Source organism: Palaemon carinicauda, chromosome 23, assembly GCF_036898095.1.
Source record: "Palaemon carinicauda isolate YSFRI2023 chromosome 23, ASM3689809v2, whole genome shotgun sequence".
In the NCBI taxonomy this organism is placed as follows: Eukaryota; Metazoa; Arthropoda; class Malacostraca; order Decapoda; family Palaemonidae; genus Palaemon; species Palaemon carinicauda.
The window spans coordinates 104788491-104813186 of record NC_090747.1 but is presented as its reverse complement, the minus strand read 5'-3'; the positions used below and the strand labels follow the sequence as shown (position 1 = coordinate 104813186).

Below are 24696 nucleotides of genomic sequence, written 5' to 3'. Positions count from 1 at the left end.
TGCAGTCGACTGACCACCGGTGGGATTCGAAAATGGTCCTCTAGTTAGTGAGTCAAGCGTGACCTAATGCTACATGTAATTGTGGTATTTTTTTCAACGACACAGTTTTTGGGGGTAAATTTATTATCCTTCTAACCTGTAATAATAATAATAATAATAATAATAACAATGAATGGGGAACACTAAAACAGACAGACAGACAAATACTGTCATATCATAACAGACGCGTCAATGAAATGTGTTTTCAAAACATCCTTCTGCATCTGATCGGAAGAAGAATAAGATGAAAACAACGACTCCTTCAAGCGAGAGAGAGAGAGAGAGAGAGAGAGAGAGAGAGAGAGAGAGAGAGAGAGAGAGAGAGAGAGAGAGAGCTGAGTGGCAAGACCCACATTCATATACCAGGAGAGGCCACTCTTCCTTTCATTGTACCCGTCCTCCGTTTTCTTTCTTCTCCGTTTTCTTTCCCCATCTCTCATCCGCCTGTAAACAAACGCCAGGAATAACAATATGGTTTTGTTGGAAGGTTTTCAGGCAATGTGCCTCGACCTAAAACTTCCGGAATCCTCTTACTTCTCGCTGACGAAGGAAAATTTAATTTTCCTGCAGGGTTTACCTCGGAGCTCTTGAGCTTCGCCCACAGCTGGAGAGCTGATGCGAGAGACATATTAGGTGAAGGTAAAGTGTCTAATCGCAAATATTTTACCAAAACAAAATTATATGAGTCTTGGCTTCTTCTATCAAATAATTTCACTGGGGCTGTTTTATCAGTTATTTATTCCCAGAAAGTCTGGAGAGATTTGTTGTAATATATTTTGGTGAAATAATAGGATATTGGTCCACCATCTTGTATAGGATACATTGACGGGGTGAAAGGGTTTGTGTATCACCATGATCAGCAAAGCTGTACTAGTCAGGGCCACCCATACTACGTTGGTTTGCCGTGAGAGATCAGACTAAAGTGTCCAACTATCACCAATCCGCAGTGGCCAACGTGGTGATAAAAACTGGCCGAACACCAGACATGACTAAGGACATATCTGAGGCCTTTGTCCTGCAGTTGGATAGAAATGGCTGCATTTGTTGTTTATGATTCATAGATAGCAAGAATATTAGTCACAAAACAAGATTAATGGTTATTAAAGTTTTTTTTTTCTTTTTTTTTAGTTAAAGTTTTTCCTAGATTAATTCCATTAACAAAATATTATTAAGACAAGATGGAAGTAGATCCCAATATAAGTACAAATAGGTCATGTTTAATTCAATGGTAAATTAATGTTGCTAATTCCCGTTACTGTTGATAACTGGAATGTTGGAAAAGTAAAAAAGTAATTGAACCTCTAAGTTAGTTCTCCCAGCTTGATAACCATACAGCTTATATATTGATTCTACGATAGAACTAGAGGGGGCAGTCAGTAAAGCGCAGACCTCCGCTGCGGTAGCTTATATCTCGACATTTTACTTGACCTTGACCTTTGACCTTAACATGTATTAATTGGCGTTGATTTTCATACACTCAAATATGTACCAAGTTTGAAGTCTCTGTGACAACGATGTCCAAACTTTTGGCTGATTACGTGAATTGGACATTTTGATTGACCGTGACCTTGACCTTTGACTTTGACCTTCCAAAATTTAATAATTTTTAGCTTTTTTAAAACAAGAAGGGGAAATTTGTGAGAACCTGTTATGAAAGCAATTCACGTAAAAAATAATCTTTTTATATGGTTTTAATAAATAGTTTTACCGGTAGAGTTCAATAACTTTTGGAGTGCTTATTTTCTGTCGATTTTGCAGAAAATAATATTATTTTATAGTTTCGTTAAATATCTTTTGTACATAAAGTTCAATAACTTTATAAGCGCTCATTTTCTGTCAATTTTACGAATCAGTTTGCTTGGTGACTTTTCGATTGGTCCGAGACGCTTATATCATATTTTTATCTTTGCAGGTATGTTCAAATGCTGTTTTGGAGGACCACTCGTAAATTTTGAAGTCCAGCATTGCCCACACTTATCGGAAAATCAGTTCTAATTGTTGGAAGATGAAATAACAAGTCGCCTAAAATAATTATAGAAAAAAAGATTCAGTGATTTATAACATTAGGAAATACTCAACTTTATTTATAGTTAATCTATTAATTTATTCTTTAAAGATTTGAATTACTGGTATTATAATGACATAGACTGACTAAATCCATAGAGGATTCATTGGCTAAATTCATCAAAGGATAGCTCTTCGCATTCCCCCAAGCGATATCACTTCACCAAACGTCCAGCTGGGATCCACAAGGCACTAGAAGAGTTTGAAGACCCAGGCCTATGTGACTGAGGACTATGAAGCGTGAAGTAGATGATGATGAAGAAGTATTGAATTAAAAGCTCAAGATAGAGACAACTGGCAGAATCTAATCGAGGCCCTTTGCGTCAATGGGCGTGGTAGAAGATGATGATGATGATTATAATGACATAAACTTCTGGAAATGGAAGCAACATTTCACAGGTCATGGGAGTCAAATTCTTTAATAAAATTTATTTTATTTGAAATTTTTTTTTCAAAGAAAAATACAAGTATTATTCCGTAATGATATGCTGAAAATTGGATTCTTCAAATTCAAAACCTGTATTGATATACATCAAATGGACTATAGCAGCATGCTTCTACACCCACCAATAAAATTCAATATAGTCCAGGCAATAGGAATTGTAGTAAAAAGAAAATTCTTTAAATAAAAAAAAGTAATTCATACAAAAGAAACTGTTACACTAAATAAAGGTTAAACAAATCCATTATATTGAAAATAGGATTCTGTCATACGATTAGTGAATTAGGGGAAAGTGGTAGAATTTATACGGATGAAAATCACTAAAAGCAAATGTAATTTCGTGGAGGGAATAAGAATTGGAACTCAAAAATTGAGTTCTAAATTATAATTTGAATCTGTTTCTATTATATTTGTGTACTGTGATAAGCCTGACCAGCGTCCTTCAAGTGTGCATGGAAAAACTAGTTAGCAGTTAATCAAAACAAAAGGAATTGAGGAGTTCTAATGTACGAATACTAATGGAAAAAAATAAGTTTATGAGTTCTCCTGGATAACAATTATGAGTTGGGCTGCTCATTTCAAGAATATATAAAAAAAAAAAGTTGCAATCCATTATGAAAATGGCTTTCAACGTTATAGTATATTTGTAGCAGAGGCACAATGTTACTAGTTGTTGAAGTAAATCATTTTTTATAAAAAGAAAAAAAATGTGGTGAAGTTTTCTTAAAGACCTTTGGTGTCTGCAGTTTCCCTTCAAATGTTAAATTGACAGCTATAGATTCTCTCTCTCTCTCTCTCTCTCTCTCTCTCTCTCTCTCTCTCTCTCTCTCTCTCTCCTCTCCTCTCTCTCTCTCTCTCTCTCTCTCTCTCTCTCTCTCTCTCCTATAAGAAAATCTGTAAATAAATCTATCACACTTAATATAATGACACCTCTCTCTCTCTCTCTCTCTCTCTCTCTCTCTCTCTCTCTCTCTCTCTCTCTCTCTCTCTCTCTCTCTCTCTCTCTCTCATTTGCAATTCAGACTCGAAAAGAGATTAGCAGAAAGTTAAATCTAAGTCATTGGAATGTTGATCTCATGAGTATATTACTTACGTAAATTGCAGACCAAAACAGTAACCATTCGATACTTTATCCTATTTCAAAACACTGAGCATCTCCATTAATAAATCTTTAGTATTTTGTTATGAGACTCATTATCCTTAGTGGATCAGCATTTTATTTTTATTTCCTTGTTTCCTTTCCTCACTGGGCTATTTTTTCCATGTTGGAGCTCTTGGGGTTATAACATCTTGTTTTTCCAACTAGGGTTGTAGCTTGGCTAGTAATAATGATAATAATAATAATAATAATAATACCTTTTAGTGCGTACTTAAAACAAGAACCATTACTAAAACTTGATTCTTAGTTTGATTATTCCTTTTCCAGGAGGAATATGGAAAAGAGGAACAATAGAAATCATAGTATTTTAGGAAACAAAAATACGCATCAGCTTTTTAGCTTCTGATATTGTTTTCTAACAACTAATAGTAACATAAGCTAGCCATCAAAAACCCTAATTTACACACGCATTTTTTTAGAATGTGTGTCTTTTTTTCGATTCACCTTTGTGACGCATCACGCTATCCACCAATAATGATTGTTGAAATGAGATTAAATACTTCAAAATAAAAGAAAATTTTGTCTATGCCCTTTTGTACAATAGCTAACATCTACCATATATTTTATCTTTCATCTTTTTAATGTCTTGCCTTTCGTAAAAGCGTTTTTATAGGTTCTATTTTTTTGTTCTTTTTTTCCGGGGGATTATCCTGCTTGGCCTGTAGGACATATAGAATCATCATAATATACATTTCATTAAGCTTTACTGTTCACGTTTATGCAACACAAAAGTTTAATCTCGTAATTCAACCGAACCACAAGTGCTCCAATGCGCTTATGGAGCGGTGGTAGAATGCTAATTTTCTGGAGAGTGTGGTGGAAGAGAAAATCAGTGCATCAAGACAGTGTCCTAGACAAGAGGGCAGTGGGGAAAACACTCTTATTTTGTGTTGATTTCATTGGACAGTGCAAAGCAGTGAGAATGAGGCTTGCTGTACGTCATAGTAAGTGAGTTGTAAAATACTGCATCATTCTATTGAACTTGTCACTTTTATTATTATTATTATTATTATTATTATTATTATCATTATTGTCATTATTGTTGTTTTGTTGTTTTTTGTTCTTTCAAGCTAGGCTATAATAGTTGGGAAAAGCAAGATGCTATAAGCCCAAGGGCTCCTACAAGGAAAAATAATAGCTGAATATTTACAAAGTAGAAAAGTTGTAGACAAACTTCTGAAGTAGATTCAAGAAACCCACTTGGCGAGCTATTCATTAACGTAGGTTTTGTCTGAAACTCCTATATAACTGAATCATATATAGGACAGTGCTTTGGAATGCCAACCATGGAGAATACTAAAATATAATTTACTAAAATTTTCCTTGTGTAGGAAATGAAAATCTATGTAAATATGTTAGAGTTAACCTTGTTCTACTTTGATAAACCCTTTTTAGTGTGATAAATATATTTCGATAGCTTTTGGATTTTTTTTTATGTCCATCACTGTTTTATAATCCTTTCTATAACATCTGATTTCATTTTTTCTCTTTTTTCTATTCTGGGATATATTCACTTTTTGTTTCTCAGCTTTGCAAACTGATTTCGATTTCATTATATATTCCATATTTTAATGAATGGTCATTAATTTCCCTTGCTTTTAAATTTTCTCACAAATTTTTTAAATTTTTCTTAACTATGAATAGGTTAACATTTTTTTCTCGTTTCTAAATTTGGTTCAGTATTCAGATCTGTGGCTCTTTGAAGCATCATCACACCCTCCGGCTTATTTTCATGTTGCCATTTACAAAAAACCTAAAAGCAGTCATAATTTTGCTGGGTTTCAAAGCAGGTGCCCGCCCCCAAAAAATTAGTTCATGAAAGCATATTTATTTTTGGATCGGATAAAACGTTAACCATAACAACATTTCAATTTTTTTTTCAATGAAGTTCTCCTTTCATGATCAACTCCGTATTATATCTTTTGTTATTGTTTTCGTTATCATCATTAATAATAATAATTAAAAAATACATACTTTCCTCTCACGTAACTATCTTGTTTTATTTTCGTAATTAATACAGATCCAAACTTAATTATATACATACATACATATACCAAAGGCACCTCCCCCAATTTTGGGGGGGCAGCCGACATCAACAATGAAACAAAACAAAAAGGGGACCCCTACTCTCTACGTTCCTTCAACCTAACCAGGGACTCAACCGAGTTCAGCTGGTACTGCTAGGGTGCCACAGTCCAACCTCCCACATTATCCACCACAGATGAAGCTTCATAATGCTGAATCCCCTACTGCTGCTACCTCCGCGGTCATCTAAGGCACCGGAGGAAGCAGCAGTGCCTACCGGAACTGCGTCACAATCGCTCGCCATTCATTCCTATTTCTAGCACGCTCTCTTGCCTCTCTCACATCCATCCTCCTATCACCCAGAGCTTTCTTCACACCATCCATCCACCCAAACCTTGGCCTTCCTCTTGTACTTCTCCCATCAACTCTTGCATTCATCACCTTCTTTAGCAGACAACCATTTTCCATTCACTCAACATGGCCAAACCACCTCAACACATTCATATCCACTCTAGCCGCTAACTCATTTCTTACACCCGTTCTCTCCCTCACCACTTCGTTCCTAACCCTATCTACTCGAGATACACCAGCCATACTCCTTAGACACTTCATCTCAAACACATTCAATTTCTGTCTCTCCATCACTTTCATTCCCCACAACTCCGATCCATACATCACAGATGGTACAATCACTTTCTCATATAGAACTCTCTTTACATTCATGCCCAACCCTCTATTTTTTACTACTCCCTTAACTGCCCCCAACACTTTGCAACCTTCATTCACTCTCTGACGTACATCTGCTTCCACTCCACCATTTGCTGCAACAACAGACCCCAAGTACTTAAACTGATCCACCTCCTCGAGTAACTCTCCATTCAACGTTACATTCAACCTTGCACCACCTTCCCTTCTCGTACATCTCATAACCTTACTCTTACCCACATTAACTCTCAACTTCCTTCTCTCACACACCCTTCCAAATTCTGTCACTAGTCGGTCAAGCTTCTCTTCTGTGTCTGCTACCAGTACAGTATCATCCGAAAACAACAACTGATTTACCTCCCATTCATGGTCATTCTCGCCTACCAGTTTTAATCCTCGTCCAAGCACTCGAGCATTCACCTCTCTCACCACTCCATCAACATACAAGTTAAACAACCACGGCGACATCACACATCCCTGTCTCAGCCCCACTCTCACCGGAAACCAATCACTCACTTCATTTCCTATTCTAACACATGCTTTACTACCTTTGTAGAAACTTTTCACTGCTTGCAACAACCTTCCACCAACTCCATATAACCTCATCACATTCCACATTGCTTCCCTATCAACTCTATCATATGCTTTCTCCAGATCCATAAACGCAACATACACCTCCTTGCCTTTTGCTAAATATTTCTCGCATATCTGCCTAACTGTAAAAATCTGATTCATACAACCCCTACCTCATCTAAAACCACCCTGTACTTCCAAGATTGCATTTTCTGTTTTATCCTTAATCCTATTAATCATTACTCTACCATACACTTTTCCAAATACACTCAACAAACTAATACCTCTTGAATTACAACACTCATGCACATCTCCCTTACCCTTATATAGTATATACTATATGAAAATATACTTTCTATCTATATTTTTCCTTTTCCTCTTTAATCATCTTCTCTTATAAAAGCTTGTCTCATTTTGATAAACGAAGTCCTAAAAGTCTACACTGGGCCTTGTATTCTTTTTTAATGCATTACCACTTTTCCAGACTTCTTCCGGGCAAGGTCCTGTGTGAACAAAAGGCTGGATTATTCTAAAATATTCATGTAGCTATTTTCCTCAGAAAAGAAATTAAAACAGAATCATTAAGCAAGCTTTTAGCCTTTCAGAATGCAGCTAATGTTTTTTTTTTTTTTTTTGGGGGGTGTAATAACAATGATAATTATTAAGTAACCAGAAGGTAGTATTAAAAAAACTGGTTATATATATATATATATATATATATATATATATATATATATATATATATATATATATATATATATATATATCATAAACAAAAAATTAATTCTGATTATCCTTCATCAAAACTTGCCTGTTATTTTTCCCACATTAAAAAACACTATTCATCTATATATAGAAATGAAGTTGAAAAGAGCAATTGTTGAATGGTGAATCGGGTGACAGGAGAGAGAGAGAGAGAGAGAGAGAGAGAGAGAGAGAGAGAGAGAGAGAGAGAGAGAGAGAGAGAGAGAGAGAGTTCGGTAAAAAAAAAACTTCCCTTGAGCTGAGCATTACTTTAAATGCATCATAGACATATGAATAAACAGAACCATTACTTTGGGTTTTTGAACTCTAATATTATTTTAAATATAATTTGAAAGAAAAAACTACCATTAAGAAAACACTAATTGCTTCCAGAAGCCTCTAAAAACTTTACTCTGGTGCAATGTTAATCCTTTTTCAATATTTTCAACATTCGATTTAGATACATCTTTTCCAGAATCATAATTTATTTCAAATCCTACATCACACTTAAAATCTTCTTTATATTAATCTTTGGCACCGTCGTTCAATTAGTTTATTATGCTTGTTGCATAAGATTTTTCATAATTCTGAACATCCTTTACATTCAGATCTTCCTGGACAGTTCCATCCTGTTTGTAATACTAGGCATGCAGTTAATTCTAAGTCAGGCCTTCTCCATCATGAGGCTCAATACTACACTGTACTCTATCACTTTTGTTCCAGCTGTGACCAAGTTGTGGAATGATCTTCCTAATCGGGCAGTTGAATCGGTAGAACTTCAAAATTTCAAACTTGCAGCAAGTGTTTTTATGTTGAACAGGCTGACATAAGTCTTCCTATAGTCTTATATGAATTATCTGTTTTAATGTTGTTAATGTTATTTTTAAATATTCTAGTTTAATTTTTCATTACTTCTTATATCGTTTATTTACTTATTTGTTTCCTTTCCTCACTGGGCTATTTTTCCCTGTTGGAGCCCTTGGGCTTATAGCACCTTGTTTTTTCTAACTTGGGTTGTAGCATGGATAATAATAATAATAATAATATAAACTGTAAACCAACAAAAGACCAAGCCATATTTTTTTTTATTGATATAACTGCTGTAATCTTAAATATTTTCCCATATAACAAACAATATTGGTTTATACGTCGTATTGTTAACTATTCAACGATGTTCAACCATTCTAAAATCAAATGCTCCCAAATTAGTAAATGAAAACTAAGCAAATTGCAATGAAATGAGTCAGAACAAAACAAAATATGTGAAAGGAATTTCTACTTTAGTTTACCTATCAAAATTACTAATACCATTTTCTATGAAGCAAATACAGTATTAAAAGAAAGGGAAGGCTAAGTTATTTTGAGCGAGTAGGTCGAGAGTGCTTTCAAGTCTGATATATCGTAACGAGATCTCTCTCTCTCTCTCTCTCTCTCTCTCTCTCTCTCTCTCTCTCTCTCTCTCTCTCTCTCTCTCTCTCTCTCTCTCTCTCTCTCTCTGGTACAATACTAATGTTATTGCTCTCTTTGAATAGATCAGTTACTAAACGAAGGTCATATTCACCTTTCATGATTTTCTGTTATTTCATTTGACGTCTTTCAAATTCTTCCCTTTTGTATTTCCCTCCCATTTGTGATGGCCTATTGGAAATACCCCTGCCTTGCGATCTGCCGGACTGGGGTTCAAATCCCGCTCAAGCTTGATGGTTTCTTGTATTGTCTGCAACCTCACCATCCTTGTGAGCTAATGATCTGGGTTTTGGGAGAGTCAATAGATCTACCTGCTAAGCCATCAGCAGCCATTTCCTGGCCCTCCTTGGTCCTAGCTTGGGTGAAGAGGGGCTTGGGCGCTGATCATACGAATATATATGTATGGTAAGTCTCTTGGGTATTGTCCTGCCAGGGCATTGTCACTGTCCTCTACATCTGCTATTCATGAGCGACCATTAAACCCTTAACACCAAGTTCACCAAATTGACTACATCAGATTTTTTTCCTCATGTGGAAATAACAAATTAATCTGCAAAAATAAATTAATATTACTCTACGTATTTCTATACAACCTACTTTAAAAGGAAAAATTAAAAACATTTTCCTCATCTTAAAATCAAGACAATAAATTTTGACTTGAAAATGAGTCATCGTGTGTAGCCTACCAGTGAGTTATTTCTATAAAGTTTTTTTATAATTTTCAGTTTTATTACGTCACTGCTATTTATTCTCGTGTTTAGAGAATGTGTACTTATTTTCCAATTATTTTGTCGTATTGTAGTAATAAACAATTGCGTATCTGCCTTACAATTGCAAGATTGCTATGTTCGTGTTAAATTAAGATTTACCAGTTACTATTGTTATTAATTTTGTCCTTTTTTTCACTCCATACATATCCTAGGCTGTCAATATTGCCTTCTATCACGAAGACAACTTCAAAGTCTTTGCAAAGTACATTTTCTAGTTTTCTTGAATCATTGTCTATGTTTTATGACTGTCTTGGAGTAAATAGATTGATAAGTATGGGCCATATTCATATTTACTCGTTTTGATTTGATTTTGGAATTATTTGACGTTATTAATATTGTTTATTTTGTATTCCCCCAATCATATAGTTACCAAAACTATTTTGCCAAAACCCCTAGGAAATGTAATAATTCTCAGCAAATTACAAAGTAATTCTCTAAATATAATTTTGATGTAGATAATCTTATGTAATTGTACATCACTTAAGTAAAAAGATTTTTTTTTCTTATTTAGTAACAAAATTAAGACAATAGTTTTTAGGGAAGGTGATGTCATGTACTAAGTGTGCCAGCTACTATTTAATATATTTCTTATATATATTTATGTAGCATTTGTTATATCATTTTTATATTCAATAAAACATTATATATTTCTGATAATATTTATCATATTGAGATAATGTAAAATCACTAATTTTTCGAAGGATTATGAGGTTGTCACCCTCGTAGTAAATGTAAAGTTGCCAGTTTCTATTTTTCTGTTTAGTTGTCAAATTTACCAATAGATGTCCTCAGCTTGTACTTTTTGTCTTTATTTACAGAGTTCCTTTTAGTATTTAATAGGTAAGATATCCATTTACCTTGAGTGATTATCTCTTTGATATAGCTTTCATTGGATATAGAAACTAATGGTTATATAAGATATTCATATTTACCTATATTTTTATTTATTGTTTACTTTTTAACGTCATTCAAATAGTTTACTTTTGTATTTCCCTCCCTTTTGTATACCAGAAGTATTCAACCAAAAACCCTATAAGATATGTTAACTGTCTGCTTATTAGAAAGTAATTTGCCAAATCTTATTTTGATATATCAATATTAATACACATGTAAACCGTGTGGGAAGATAGAAAAATATTGTTTGCCTATTTGAAAAATTAAGACAATAGGTTTTTAGTAAAGACGATGTTTATTTAATAAATGTGCTAGTTATTATCATAGATTTGGTTTTGTAATAAGTTTTTGTCAATTTCCGTGTATACAGTAAATCCGGATTTATTTTTAATTAATTTTCTATATGTAAATCGTATAAAATTTACTATCAAGGAGTTATGAAAAGGGTGTTCATGCTGAAATGGTCACCTTTATCTTCCTTGGCGTAAAATGAAAAGTTTCCAGTTACCCATATTTTTTAGTTGTCTCTTTTAGTTGTCTCAATCCTCCACAGATGTCCTCAGCAGTAGCTTTTGGTTTTTAATATGCATATAAATTCAAGGTATTTAGTTCAATTTCTAGTTTAAGCAAATAACTACCTATATATTAGGTCCGTCATTAAATAGAACATTGGTGCTTAAGGTTATTTTCCATAATAATATGCTTTGTTTGATATACCAGACGTCTTTGAAATTGGTCCTTTTTTGTATAATTTTTCATGCTTTTTGTATATAAAAACTATTTCCTTATTAATCCTCTAATAGATTATTTTATTTTCAATATAATACAAAGTTATTTTTTTAGTAAATTGATTCGAATATGTAAGATTTTCTTTCGAATTCTTACACATCTGGCAGATCGCCAGTTAGCTGACTGTCACGTGACTCACGTTTTCTATGATTGTCACACTCCTCTCCCTGCGAGGCAACGATGCCCATTCTCCTTTACATCAGCAACAAGGACGACTGTGGAAGATTTATCTGATTGATCGGGTAATTTACATTGCTTAACTTTCTGTAATTATGTTACCAACATTGTGTTTGTTGCTTGTTTCGTGGTATGTGGAAATTTTACCAAAATATAACCTTTTAGTGTAAGGTGTGTCTGCTTGTCAGGCCTACAAGTGTCATGGCTACCGTGTTCACGTCTGCAAGTTCTTCGCCTGGTATTATTCCCTTAGACGCTGTTTAAAGTAAACGAAGACTCCAAGTTACTCGGGAAATGTGAATAAGGTAAATCATAGGCTATGTGCTTTCAGAATTTTATTAGGGTCTGCAGTCCTAAAACCAATTCTCTCGCCAATCTTGAAGTATGGTAGGCTACCACAGTCCAAGTATTTTCGGTATTTTCTTCGCCTGTCCCACATTAAATATCTGAACGTTGGTTGAGTATGGATATTTGTGTGTGTTTAATCTTGAGACTTCATTTTGGAGAGAAGACCTATCATTTGTTGATTGAGTGACGTAAATTTATTCTACTGGTGAAGTTAGTAAAGTAACCTAATCATGGTATAAAGGAAGATAGACCTAGTAGGTTGTATTATACAAAGTTAGTTTGTCTGGAGCCTTGCTCGGAAGTTAACAAGGTCTAAGTCTAGAATGATGAAACTTAAACCCGATTAGGAAGGTCAAGGATGATGAATGGGTTATAACTTTACCCGTGCACCAAACAAAAACCTTGGTTCATATCCGTGCACCAAACAAAAACCTTGGTTCAATGATTATGACCCCTTTTTATATGGTAAGCTTTAGGACGTAAGCCCAGATGTAACTATTATGGTACAGTACTGTAAACCCGGGAGGATATTAGTTTATTTTCCAGTATTAAAAGGATTTTAATGTAGATATAATGTACTAGAATTTATCTGAAATCAGTAGTCTATTTACTACCAATTATTAAATTTTCCTATATCTGATTGGTGTCACCAGGTTAGGTTCCCTATTGGATTCTTTTTATATAAGCCATGAATTGTGAACATGAAATCCAGAATCTTTTTGGGATTTCACATTGATTTGTAAGAACAAGGATAATGCTATTATTTTTGGTTTAAGGTTTACCAATTGGCTAAAGTTTTGGAATTTAGATTTTATTCTATAAAGCCGGCTTCAAGCAATAACTTTTAAATAGTACAGTCAATTTGTGCATTGTTGACTCTTCCCTATTTGTAGTTTTAATTAATTGAAGTCCCTTGTGGTTTGTTTTTGCGACAACTAGTTTCATATAATTTTAATTTTTGTGATGTCATTTCTCCCATATAGTCAACTGATGGGAATGTCCATTAACATTTTATGCTTCTTAATGCAAAATGTCGGAAGATTTAAATCCTCGCAAGAAATTTAATCTCCATCACCCTCCTTTTCTGAATGTTAGGGTATCAACCCAAGCCTAAGGACCCATTTGGTTTATTGAATAGTTTATATATGTTGTAGGTTAGGCATATGGAACAGTGTGGGGTAGATAAAGTAAAGAAGAATACACCTAAGTTAGGATATGCTGCATCTATGTGTTTTATATACTGTCTTTCTCCTCCACCCAATAATCTAATTTCCTACAGTCGGCATCCCCCACCCCCCCCCCCCCCACCCCACTAATTTTGTTCATGTGGTTATGTATCTGAAACTACTCCTTTCCGGTAAAAATTTTTTGTTATTTTTTGAAACCCCAACTATTTTGTAAGCATTAGTTATTTTAATGTTGGAAACTCATCCTTGATCTAAACTGCAAATTTACCGATGCCACTAACCTCACTAAAGAGTAAGGAGACAGCGACCGTGGTTGTGGTGAGGGAAATTTGCTTGTCATGCTTACAAATGGCATTTCACTGAAGAGGATGTATTTACTTGAATTTCTCTCGGAGTACTTGCACCAAATATTTTTCCCATTTTTTATATTTTGTTTTATCCCTTTCTGACCTTGAATGTATGGGTAAACCACTCATTTGAGCTTTCTGACTCCTACCCATATAAGGAAGATAATGAAAGATACCAGGGTTTCTAGCCGAGAAAACAAAAAAGTTAATTTGCTGTAGCATTAATGGTCAGAAATGCATAATAAACTAAAGATATCCAGTTGGAAAAATGTGGTTCATGCACTTGACATTAAAGACCTGTATCATGATTTCTGGTAATTTATATCGCGCCCCTCAAATGGATTTTGCATTGCTCGTAATTGGCGAGAGGTACGTGGCTATGCTATGCATGCTGACCACGTGAGTCATTATTTTGGTTATGATTTTTTGTTATTGGGAGAACAACAGTGGCTGTATACTGAACAGAATGTTTTAAATGTTATAGATTATTGAAATGGATGAAATTTCACTAAATATCAAAAGTAGATTGAACTCCCCTTTTGGAGATGTCTAATTGTGACAGTAGTCATTCTGAAAATGAAGGACTATTTTAAAACAACCAGGAACTTTTTGCCTAAATACTTCAACTCCTAATTGGTTAAAAAATAGTTGCTGGTTACATCATACAAAAAAACAGAACAGCTGCCTAATGTAAATGCAAAAACGCAAAAAATACATGCGCAGTAAGTAACAAATTTTATTCATTATGTATGTTGTTATGCCCCGGTCCTTTTTAACCACACTGAGAAAAATGCCAAAATATCTAGGACTTTGTTTTCAAGTAAACCAATTCAAGTGTCTGTTTTGGGCCGAGTACTCAAACTTCAGAATATTGTATTTGGTCATGTTCTCTTATCCGAAGAATAGAAGAATTCTTCCTTATCCGAATCCGGGAGCTGTTATTTGCTAAAAGTTTTCAGTATCCCCGAAAGTATTGGATATGTTCCTGTTCACCAAATTGAGAAAAATCGTCCTTTCAAATCAGTTTCGTGAGCCACCCGTTGAGATACTACCGCCAGAGTTATTGGATTTTTTGACTGGCCAGACAGTACTACATTGGATCCCTCTCTCTGGTTACAGCTCATTTTCCCCTTGCCTACACACACACACACACACACACACTGAATAGTCTGGTCTATTCTTTACATATTCTCCTCTGTCCTCATACACCTAACACAGATTACCAAACAATTCTTTACTTAGGGGGTTACTGCCCTGTGATTGTTCAGTGACCAATTTTTTCTTAGTAAGGGTAGAAGAGACTCGTTAGCTAAGGTAAGCAGCTCTTCTAGGAGAAGGACACTCCAAAATCAAACCATTGTTCTCTAGTCTTGGGTTGTGCCATAACCTCTGTACCATGGTCTTTCACTGTCTTGGGTTAGTTCTCTTGCTTGAGGGTACACTCAAGCACACCATTCTATCTTATTTCTCATCCTCTTGCTTTGTTAAAGATTTTATAGTTTATATAGGAGATATTTATTTTAATGTTACTCTTCTTAAAATATTTTTTCTTTCCTTACTGGGATTTTTTCTCTGTTGGAGCCCCTGGGCTTATAGCATCCTGCTTTTTCAACTAGGGTTGTAGCTTAGCAAGTAATAATAATAATAATAGTAACTTGTCCATTTCTTATGGTGAATTCCAGATTTGCTGAAATTAAGGTATATGCTGTGTTATCCCGGATGAATGGTTACCCTCCTATGTATGTTGTGAACTTGTATACTTAATTCTTCAATACTAATTAGGAGTATTTTATATATTCAAATCTATGCTTTTTGGGTGCTACCTTGCGAGTTCATTTCTGGCTGTCTACGTTGTGATGCAATAAAGGCTTTACTTTTACATAAGTGAAAGCTTATATGGTGTACTTTTGGTCCCTATGTCTGCTCGCTTGTTTGCTTTCAGCTATACTTATGTTCTTAACCTTACTTCCATCTTGCTATTCAACCTCTTGACAGTACTGTACTTCAAACTCAACATCAAGGTTTTCCCCCCCAGTTGCAAATGGGTGCTAAATGGCTTCACTCTACCCAATGCTAGGTATTGACCAAAATTCTCATTTAATCCAATCCAATCCTTCTTGATGCTGGAGTTTAAAGCAGCCATTAGTGGCTACAAAGTGAAGATGCCCATGTGTTTCCTTTAGGCTACCTTAACCTATGTTTAGGAAATCAGAAACACTACCCTAGGGCAGGTAAAATCTGCGTACATTTCTTTTTGTCTGAAGGTTAATGACGACCGAGAAAATAGGTGCTAAGATTTCTAAATTCTGGGGGCTGTCCATCACGAGGCTCAATACTACACCGTAGTCTAGAAGTTTTATTCCAGCTGTGACCAAGTTATGGAATGATCTTCCTAATTGGGTAGTTGAATCAGAACTTCAAAAGTTGAAACTTGCAGCTTATGTTTTTATGCTGAATAGGCTGTCATAAGTCCTTTTATAGTTTATATATGAAATATGTTTTAATGTTAATGTTTTATAAATTTTGTTTTAATGGTTCTATACTTTTATCCGATGTTTCCTTATTTCCTTTCCTCACTGGGCTATTTTTCCTTGTTGGAGCCCTTGGGGTTATAACATATTGCTTTTCCAACTAGGGTTGTAGCTTAGCTAGTGATAATAATAATTAGTCAAGAATGTATAGCGTGTTTGGGAAATCATAGCACTGCAACTTTGGACATTGGCCCACAAAATGAGTGACTTATAACTATATGAAAATTAAAGTTACTGTATTTACGAGACTATCATATAATATCAATGAATAGTGTTCATTTCATGGTGATTTTGAGTAATCTGAGAAGGATGACTATTGGGTCAGATATGACAGTCTGTCTAATTGTTTTGGAAAAGATGTTGAATCCTTCCTATTTTGTTGATGTTTATCGCTTGAATTTTGCTTCAATTTAAGAAAAGATTGAAATTTCCTCATTAACATAGTCAAGCAGACCTCATAAGGTACAGAAATGCTTCATCAGCCTAGAAGAGAATTTATTTTCAGCCAAGTTATGTGAGAAATTTTATCAATCATTGAGCCAAGCATTTTTTGTTTTTCTTTTTTTTGAAAGTCTGATGCATAAAGGTCAGGCAAGAGAAAATTATACAGAAATAATTTAGTGGCCTAAAATGTAAACCGATCTCCACTCAGTTTGTCTGGGTGTCCTATGTAACTCCTGTCCTGGTTATTATAAGCTTACAAGCTAAGACAGGATGTTGGTTTGTTTAAAATTACAAAGTTTTAACCTAGAACTTTTACTTTCTTATGCCGAGTGTCGGCTTATATTTATTTATAGCATATTATTATTAATTGTTAAGCTACAACCCTAGTTGGAAAAGCAGAATGCTATAAGCTCAGGGGCCCCAAAAGGGAAAATAGCCCGGGCCTTGATATTTTGTCAGCTCCCTTCACTTTATCACAATCTTATGCCAATTCCCTACACTCTAAAGATCCACACAATTTATCACCATGTTTTAACCAAATATTTTTCATTATCAGGATTGTGCTATTGGGTTTCACAATTGCTTAGTCAACTTATTCTGGGTTTTCATGTTTTATCCACCCGTTTTAACATTTGAAGCTTGTGATGCTCTTATACAGGTTGCAAACTTGTGTAGCGCCTAATTTTATCCAAATAGCTCGGACTATCTTTAAAAAACCAAGGTCCCCATTTCTTATGATACTGTATACAGTATACTGTGTGTTTTTGTAATATGTACTTGTCATCTCTGTTTAAAGACACTTTCGGTGGATTTTCGCCAAATGAATGTTAACCGTTTTTTACTTTTTATCTGCCTCTCCTCGTATATTTTCTCAAATGTTTACAGTAAATTTAAAATAGTGTCGCTTTAGTTTTTTAAGTTTCATATAAAAAAATGATTTACTGTATTATTTGTATTTTTCAGATTACCACTCCAACCCAATTAGGCACTGCAGTGTTGTTTGGAAATCCTGCAAGTCACACAAGATTTGCTGCTGCCACCACCAAATGAGTATTATCTTTTAGTAGGTGGTACCAGAAGGTAATGTGGTGTTAGCACAGACTTGGGATTATATTTTGCTATTTATTCTAACTGATCAGGTAGGATAATTATGCATATATGTACAGTTGCATTATTGACACATTTATGTGTGGTGTATTATATTAGTTGAAAACTCTTCCCAACTTTTAACAAAATCTTTGGTTCACTCTTGTTATTATTTTATGCTTATACTTTGTTTCTAGGTTTGTGTCTCCAGACATTGAGGTATTACAATACTGTACTGAATAACAAAATGAAACTGAGTAAGTCCTTGCTTTTAGGTAAATTGTGCATCCTCTTGGATCAGGACACGTTCGCATGGGAGCATCAAATAAGAAGTACAATCACACCTGAAAAAAAGTCAGCGTAAAATGAGCGCAAACGGCAATGTTCGTCAATGTCTATGGCAATCGTGAGGAGGAAAGAGAGAAGGCAATTGCTCTCTACAAGCTTAAGAGACAAAGTGACTAGTTCACCATAACGTGAGTATACTGCACATACAGGTGGCTGGTACCCCTAGCCACCCTCACACTGGGTAAAGTTGCCACCTCGCACCGAAAAGTCTAATTGGCAAACCTTCGAGGTTTGCCAAAAGAATATCCGTTATAAGTAACGTAAGGTTTGTATTAGTTAGGGAAGAATACTAATTATCTACGAATCTGTCATTTTGCATACAGTTTTTAGGTAGGAACAAGTGAGAGAGCTTAGTCCATGGCTTGAAGGCAGGAAATTTAGACTTTGAGGTATACCAGTTTTGTTTATGTGCATTTTAAAAAGTTTATACAGTAGATTTGTAAAAAGAAAGGTGCTCTAAGAAAGTGGACTGATGTTTAAAGTGTGTGATTTTTGGCACTTGTCAACATGAGAAAATGCACATAAATGATTTTAAACATTAAACTTACCCGCTGGTTATATAAAAATAGCTTTAGTCCTCTGACGTTCGGCAGAAATTCAAAACTCGCGGCAATCGCAGATAGAGTAGCCAGGTGTACACTAGCGCCCTCACGCGAGCTACACACAACCATTCCATGAATCTCCAGATTTTCCATGCCGGTCACATAGGCAACATCGTTGGAATTCACTCGTGATTAACCTGGATTTTAGCAGTTATCTTGATGTATTCCTAAATATAGTTATTAGCATTTGCTTATTTTGGTTTTGTTTGGTATTTGATCGCTATGTTATAGCTTAAAAGGTAGGATTAGAATTTTTTTCAACCTACTTTAAACTAACGAAAGCATGATGGCGGTAGGTAAACACCCTACTTAAATGATTGTAAGTAGGTCAAGGGCAGTAGCTTTTCGACGTCCAGATCTCAGCATTGATAATGTTTCTTTAACTCTGTATGACTTTAAATTTTAGGTGTGAATCTCGACAAAATTGAGTTTTAAGAAACATTTTAGGTCTGTCTTCTTCAATTGCACAAAAAAATTTGCTTCTTGAGAAAGTCTTTCAAGAATTTTGGTGATCAATCTATTCTGATAAAGTGTTTTAGTTCTTTCATTCTACCTTGTTTTGAGTATTGTTCCCTGTCTGGTCTCCAGCTGCTAATTCTCATCTTAAGTTGTTGGACAGGAACTTACGGTCTATTAAATTTCTTATCTCTGATCTAGATATTAATCTCTGGCACAGTTGTTCAATTAGTTCGTTGTGCATGTTGCATAAGATATTTCATAAATCTGATCATCCTTTAGATTTATATTTTCCTTGACAATTTCATCCTGTTTGTAATACTAGGCATGCAATTAATTCTAATAGTTGGGCCTTCACCATGAGGCTCGATATTACACAGTATTCCAGAAGTTTTATTCCAGCTGTGACCAAGTTGTGGAATGATCTTCCTAATCAGGTAGTTGAATCGGAAGAACTTCAAAGGTTTTGTTTTGTTAAACAGGCTGACATAAATCTTTTTGTAGTTTATGTACAAAATAAGTTTTTATGTTACTGCTTTTAACACTTTATTTTAATTGTTCATTATTTTTCATCGTTTTTCCTGTTTCCGTTCCTCACTTGGCTATTTTTCCCTGTTGGAGCCCTTGTGCTTATAGTATCCTGTTTTAACAACTAGGGTTGCAGCTTGGCAAGTAATAATAATGATAATATACTGTATTCTAGAAGTTTTATTCCGTCTTGAACCAATTGGGAATTGAGGTTCCTGATTTGGCTGTAGAATTGGTGGAACTTCGAAGTTCAAACTTGTTGCAAACGCTTTTCTGTTGGGAATGTTTTTTAACATTTTATGCTTCCTAATGCAAAATGTCGGAAGATTTAATCCTCGCAAGAAATTTAATCTCCATCATCCTCATTTTCTGAATGTTAGGGTATCAACCCAAGCATAAGGACCCATGCGGTTTGTTGAAGAGTTTATATATGTTGTTGGTTTGGTTAGGGAACAGTGTAGGGTAGATAAAGTAAGGAGGAATACGCCTAAGTTAGGATATGCTGCTCTATGTGTTTTATTTACTGTCTTTTTTTTCCTTCCGCCCAATAATCTAATTTCCTACTGTTGGCATGCCCCCCTCCACTAATTCTGTTCATGTGGTCTTTTATCTCTGAAGCTACAGTACTATCCATTAAAATTTAGATCAGAAATGTTTGAAACCCCCAGCTCTTTTGTAAGCAGGAGTTATTTTAATGTTGGAAACTCATATCCCTGGTCTAAATAGCAAATTTACTGACCCCACTAACCTCGCCAAAGAGTAAGGAAATGGCGACCTTGGTTGTGGTGAGGGGAATTTGCTTGTCATGTTTACAAATGCCATTTCACCTAAGAGGATATATTTACTTTAATTTCTTTTGGAGTACTTGCACCAAACATTTTTCCTACTTTTTATATTTTCTATCCATTTCTGACCATGAATACACGGGTAAACCGCCCTTTTATGAGCTCTCTGATCCCCACCTATATAAGGGAAATTATGAAGGATACCAGGGTTTTTGGCTGGGGGAATGCCAAAAATTAATTATTTGTAGTAGTGTTAGTGTTCAGAAATGCATAATAAACTAAAGATATCCAATTGGAAAAATGTTTCATGCACTTGGCATTAAAGTTTCATCATTGTAGGTAATTTATATTGCGTCTGTCAAATGGATTTTGCATTGCTCGTTATTAAACATTCTTGCTTGTTTTTCTGTTCTGACAAGAGGTACATATGCTACGTATGCTAACTGCCCGAGTCTTTTTTTTTTTTTTTGAGAGCAACAGTGGCTGTATACTGAACGGAATATGTTTTAAATATAATCGGTTATTGAAATGGATGAAATTTCACTAAAATCTAAGTATATTGAACTCCCCTTTGGGAGATGTCTAATTGTGACTGTAGTCATTCTGAAAATGGAGTGTTGTAAAACATCTAGGAACTATTTGCATAAATACTTAGCTCTAAATTGGTTAAAAAGTAGTTATTGGTTACATCATACAAAAAACAGAACAGCTGCCAAATGCAAATGCAAAATACGCATATGCAGTAATCCACAACTAGTCTCCCAAAAGTAGAAAATGCATTTAGACAAGGAAATGGTGTTAAAATTTTATTCATTTGATATGTATGTTATTATGCCCCGGTCTCTTTTAGTCATCCAAAGGAAAATTCCAAAATATCTAGCACTTGTCCATTTCTTATAGTGAATTCCAGATTTGCTGGAAATTAAGGTATCGTATACCGTGTTATCCTGGATGAATGTTTACCCTCCTATGTATGTTGTGAACTGATATACTTTATTCTTCAAGGCTAATTAGGAGTATTTTTATGTATTCAAGTCTTTGCTTTTTGGGTGCTACCTTGAGAGTTAATTTTCTGGCTGCCCTCGTCTTGATGCAATAAAGGTGTTACTTGTACATAATTGAAACCCTAAATGGTGTATTTTTGGTCCCTTGATATATTTACTTTTTAGCTTTTAGCTATACTTCTGTTCTTAATTCCTTACTTCCATCTTGCTATTAAGCCTCTTAATAGTACTGTACTTCAAACTCAACATTAAGGTTTTCCCTAGTTACAAGTAGGTGCCAAATGGCTTCACTTTACCCATTGGTGGGATTGACCCAGATTCTCAAATTTAATTCAATCCAATCCTTCTTGATGCTGGAGTTGAAAACAGCCATTAATGGTGATGAAGTGAAGATGCCCATATGTTTCCTTCACTCATAGACATAAAGCAGTACTTTAGGCTACCTTAACCTATATTTGGCAAACCAGAAACACCACCCTAGGGCAGATAAAATCTGCGTACTTTCTTTCTGGCTGAAGGTTAATGACCACCGGGAATATAGGTGCTATGATTTCTAAATTCTGGGAGCCTTCCATCATGAGCTTCAATACTACACAGTACTCTATAAGTTTTATTCCAGCTGTGACCAAGTTGTGGAATGATCTTCCTAATCGGAAAGTTCAATTAAACTTCAAAAGTTAAAACTTGCTGCTCATGATTATATGTTGATCAGGCCGTCATAAGTCCTTTTATAGTTTATATATGAAATTTGTTTTAATGTTGTTAATGTTTTGTAAATTTTATTTTAATTGTTCATTACTTATATCCTTTATTTCCTTACCTCACTGGGCTAGTTTTCCCTGTTGGATCCCTTGGGCTTATAGCATATTGCTTTTCCAACTAGGGTTGTAGCTTAACTAGTAATAATAATAATGTCAAGAATGTATAGTGTTTTTGGGAAACCTAGCACCGCAACTTTGGACATTGGCCCACTTATAATTATATGAAAATTGAAGTTACTGTATATACAAGAGACGGTCATTTAATATCAATCAATAGTGGTCATTTCACGGTGATTTTGAGTAATCTGAGAAGGATGACTATTGGGTCAGATATGACAGTCTCAGTCTAATTGTTTGGGAAAAGATGTTGAATCCTTCCTATTTTGTTGATGTTTATCACTTTAATGTTGCTTCATTTTAAAGAAAAGATTAAAGTTTCCTCGGAAACATAGTCAAACAGACCTCGTAAGGTACAGAAATGCTTCATTAGCCTAGAAAAGAATTTATTTTCAGCCAGTTATGGGAGAAATTTTATCAATTATTGAGCCAAGCATTTTTTTTTTTTTTTTTTACGAAAGTCTGATGCATAAAGGTCAGGCAAGAGAAAGTTATACAGAAATAATTTAGTGGCCTAAAATTTAACCCAATCTCCAGTCAGTTTGTCTGGGTGTCCAGAGTAACTCCTGTCCTGGTTATTTTAAGCTTACAAGCTAAGACGGGATGTTGGTTTGTATAAAATTACAAAGTTTTAACCTAGAACTTTTACTTTCTTATGCCGAGTGTCGGCTTATATTGATTTATAGCATATTATTGTTATTAATTGCTAGGCTACAACCCTAGTTGGAAAAGCAGAATGCTATAAGCCCAGGGGCCCCAAAAGGGAAAAAGGGCCAGGCCTTGATATTTTGTCAGCTCCCTTCATTTCATCACAATCTTAAGCCAATTCCCCACACTCTAAAGATCTACACAATTTATCACCATATTTTAACCAAATATTTTTTATCAGGATTGTGTTATTGGGTATCACAATTGCTTAGTCAATTTATTCTGGGTTTTCATGATTTATTCTATCCATTTAAACATTTGAAGCTTGTGATGCTCTTATGCCGGCTGCGAAGTTGTTTAGAGCCTGATTTTATCCAAATGGCTTGGGCTATCTTTAAAAAAAAAAAAAAACCAAGGTCCCCATTACTTATGATACTGTATACAGTGTATTTTTGTAATATGTACTTGTCATCTCTGTTTAAAGACTGTTACAGTTGATTTTTGCCAAATTAATGTTAACCGTTTTTGACACTTTTTATCTGCCTCATGTATATTTTCTCAAATGTTTACAGTAAATTAAAACTGTGTCACTTCAGTTTTTCAAGTTCCATAGACAAAAAGATTTACTGTATTTTGTATTTTTCAGATTACCACTGCAACCCAATTGGGCACTAGAGTTTGGAAATCCTGCAAGTCACACAAGATTTGCTGCTGCCACCACCAAATGAGTAATATCTTTTAGTAGGTGGTACTAGAAGGTAATGTGGTGTTAGCACAGACCTGGGACTATATTTTGCTATTTATTCTAACTGATCAGGTAGGATAATTATGCATATATGTAAAGTTGCATTATTGACACATTTATGTGCAGTATTTTATTAGTTGAAAACTCTTCCAAGCTTAAAACAAAATCTTTGGTTCACTATTATTGATATTATTTCATGCTTATACTTTTTGTTTGAGCTAATGTCTCCAGACATTGAGGTATTACAATACTGTACTTTATAACAAAATGAAACTGAGTAAGTCCTTACTTTTAGGTAAGTTATGCATCCTCTTGGACCAGGGCATGTTCGCATGGGAGTGTCGATGAAGAAGCACAATCACACCTGAAAAAAAAGTGTGTCGGCATAAAATAAGCGCAAACAACAATGTTTGTCCATGTCTGTGGCAACCTGGAGGAGGAGAGATAATTGCTCTCTACAAGCTGAAGAGAAAAGTGACTAGTTCACCACTCAGTGAGTGTATATATACAGGCGCTGGTACCCCTAGCCACCGCCACACTGGGTAGGGTTGCTACCTCGCACCAAAAAGTCTAATTGGCTTCCTTCCAGATTTGCTGAAAGAATATCCATTGTAAGTAACGTAAGGTTTGTATTAGCTAGAGAAAAATACAAATTTTCTGCGAATTTGTCATTTTGCATAGGTCTTCAGGTAGGGACAAGTGGTGTGAGAGCTTGGCCCACAGCTTGATGGCCAGAAGGATTTAGACTGAGTTATACCAGTTTTATTTATGTGCATTTTGAAAAGTTTATACAAAAAATTTGTATAAAGAAAGGTGCTCTAAATTGTAGACTGATGTTAAAGTGTGTGAATTTTTGCACTTGTCAACTTGAGAAAATGCACATAAATGGTTTTGTTAGAATATCACTCGAT

At 34.9% G+C, this 24696-nt stretch overlaps 1 protein-coding gene and 1 long non-coding RNA gene across 4 annotated transcripts in view; both read left to right on the top strand.

The window, feature by feature from the left end:
- The window catches only part of LOC137617719 (paxillin-like), a 204877-nt gene that overhangs the window by 82005 nt on the left and 98176 nt on the right, over window positions 1–24696 (top strand). The gene's annotated exons all lie outside the window — the stretch shown is intronic.
- LOC137617047 (uncharacterized) overlaps window positions 11845–24696 on the top strand; it is a 34194-nt gene continuing 21342 nt past the window's right edge. For 2 of the 3 annotated variants that reach the window (XR_011039559.1, XR_011039561.1), the window contains exons 1-5: window positions 11845–11913; window positions 17669–17785; window positions 18067–18267; window positions 23687–23857; window positions 24081–24396. This is a non-coding gene — a long non-coding RNA (uncharacterized lncRNA). Of the gene's footprint in view, window positions 11914–11956; window positions 12154–17668; window positions 17786–18066; window positions 18268–23686; window positions 23858–24080; window positions 24397–24696 lie in introns of those variants that run through there. The other variant, XR_011039560.1, reaches the window with a different exon arrangement.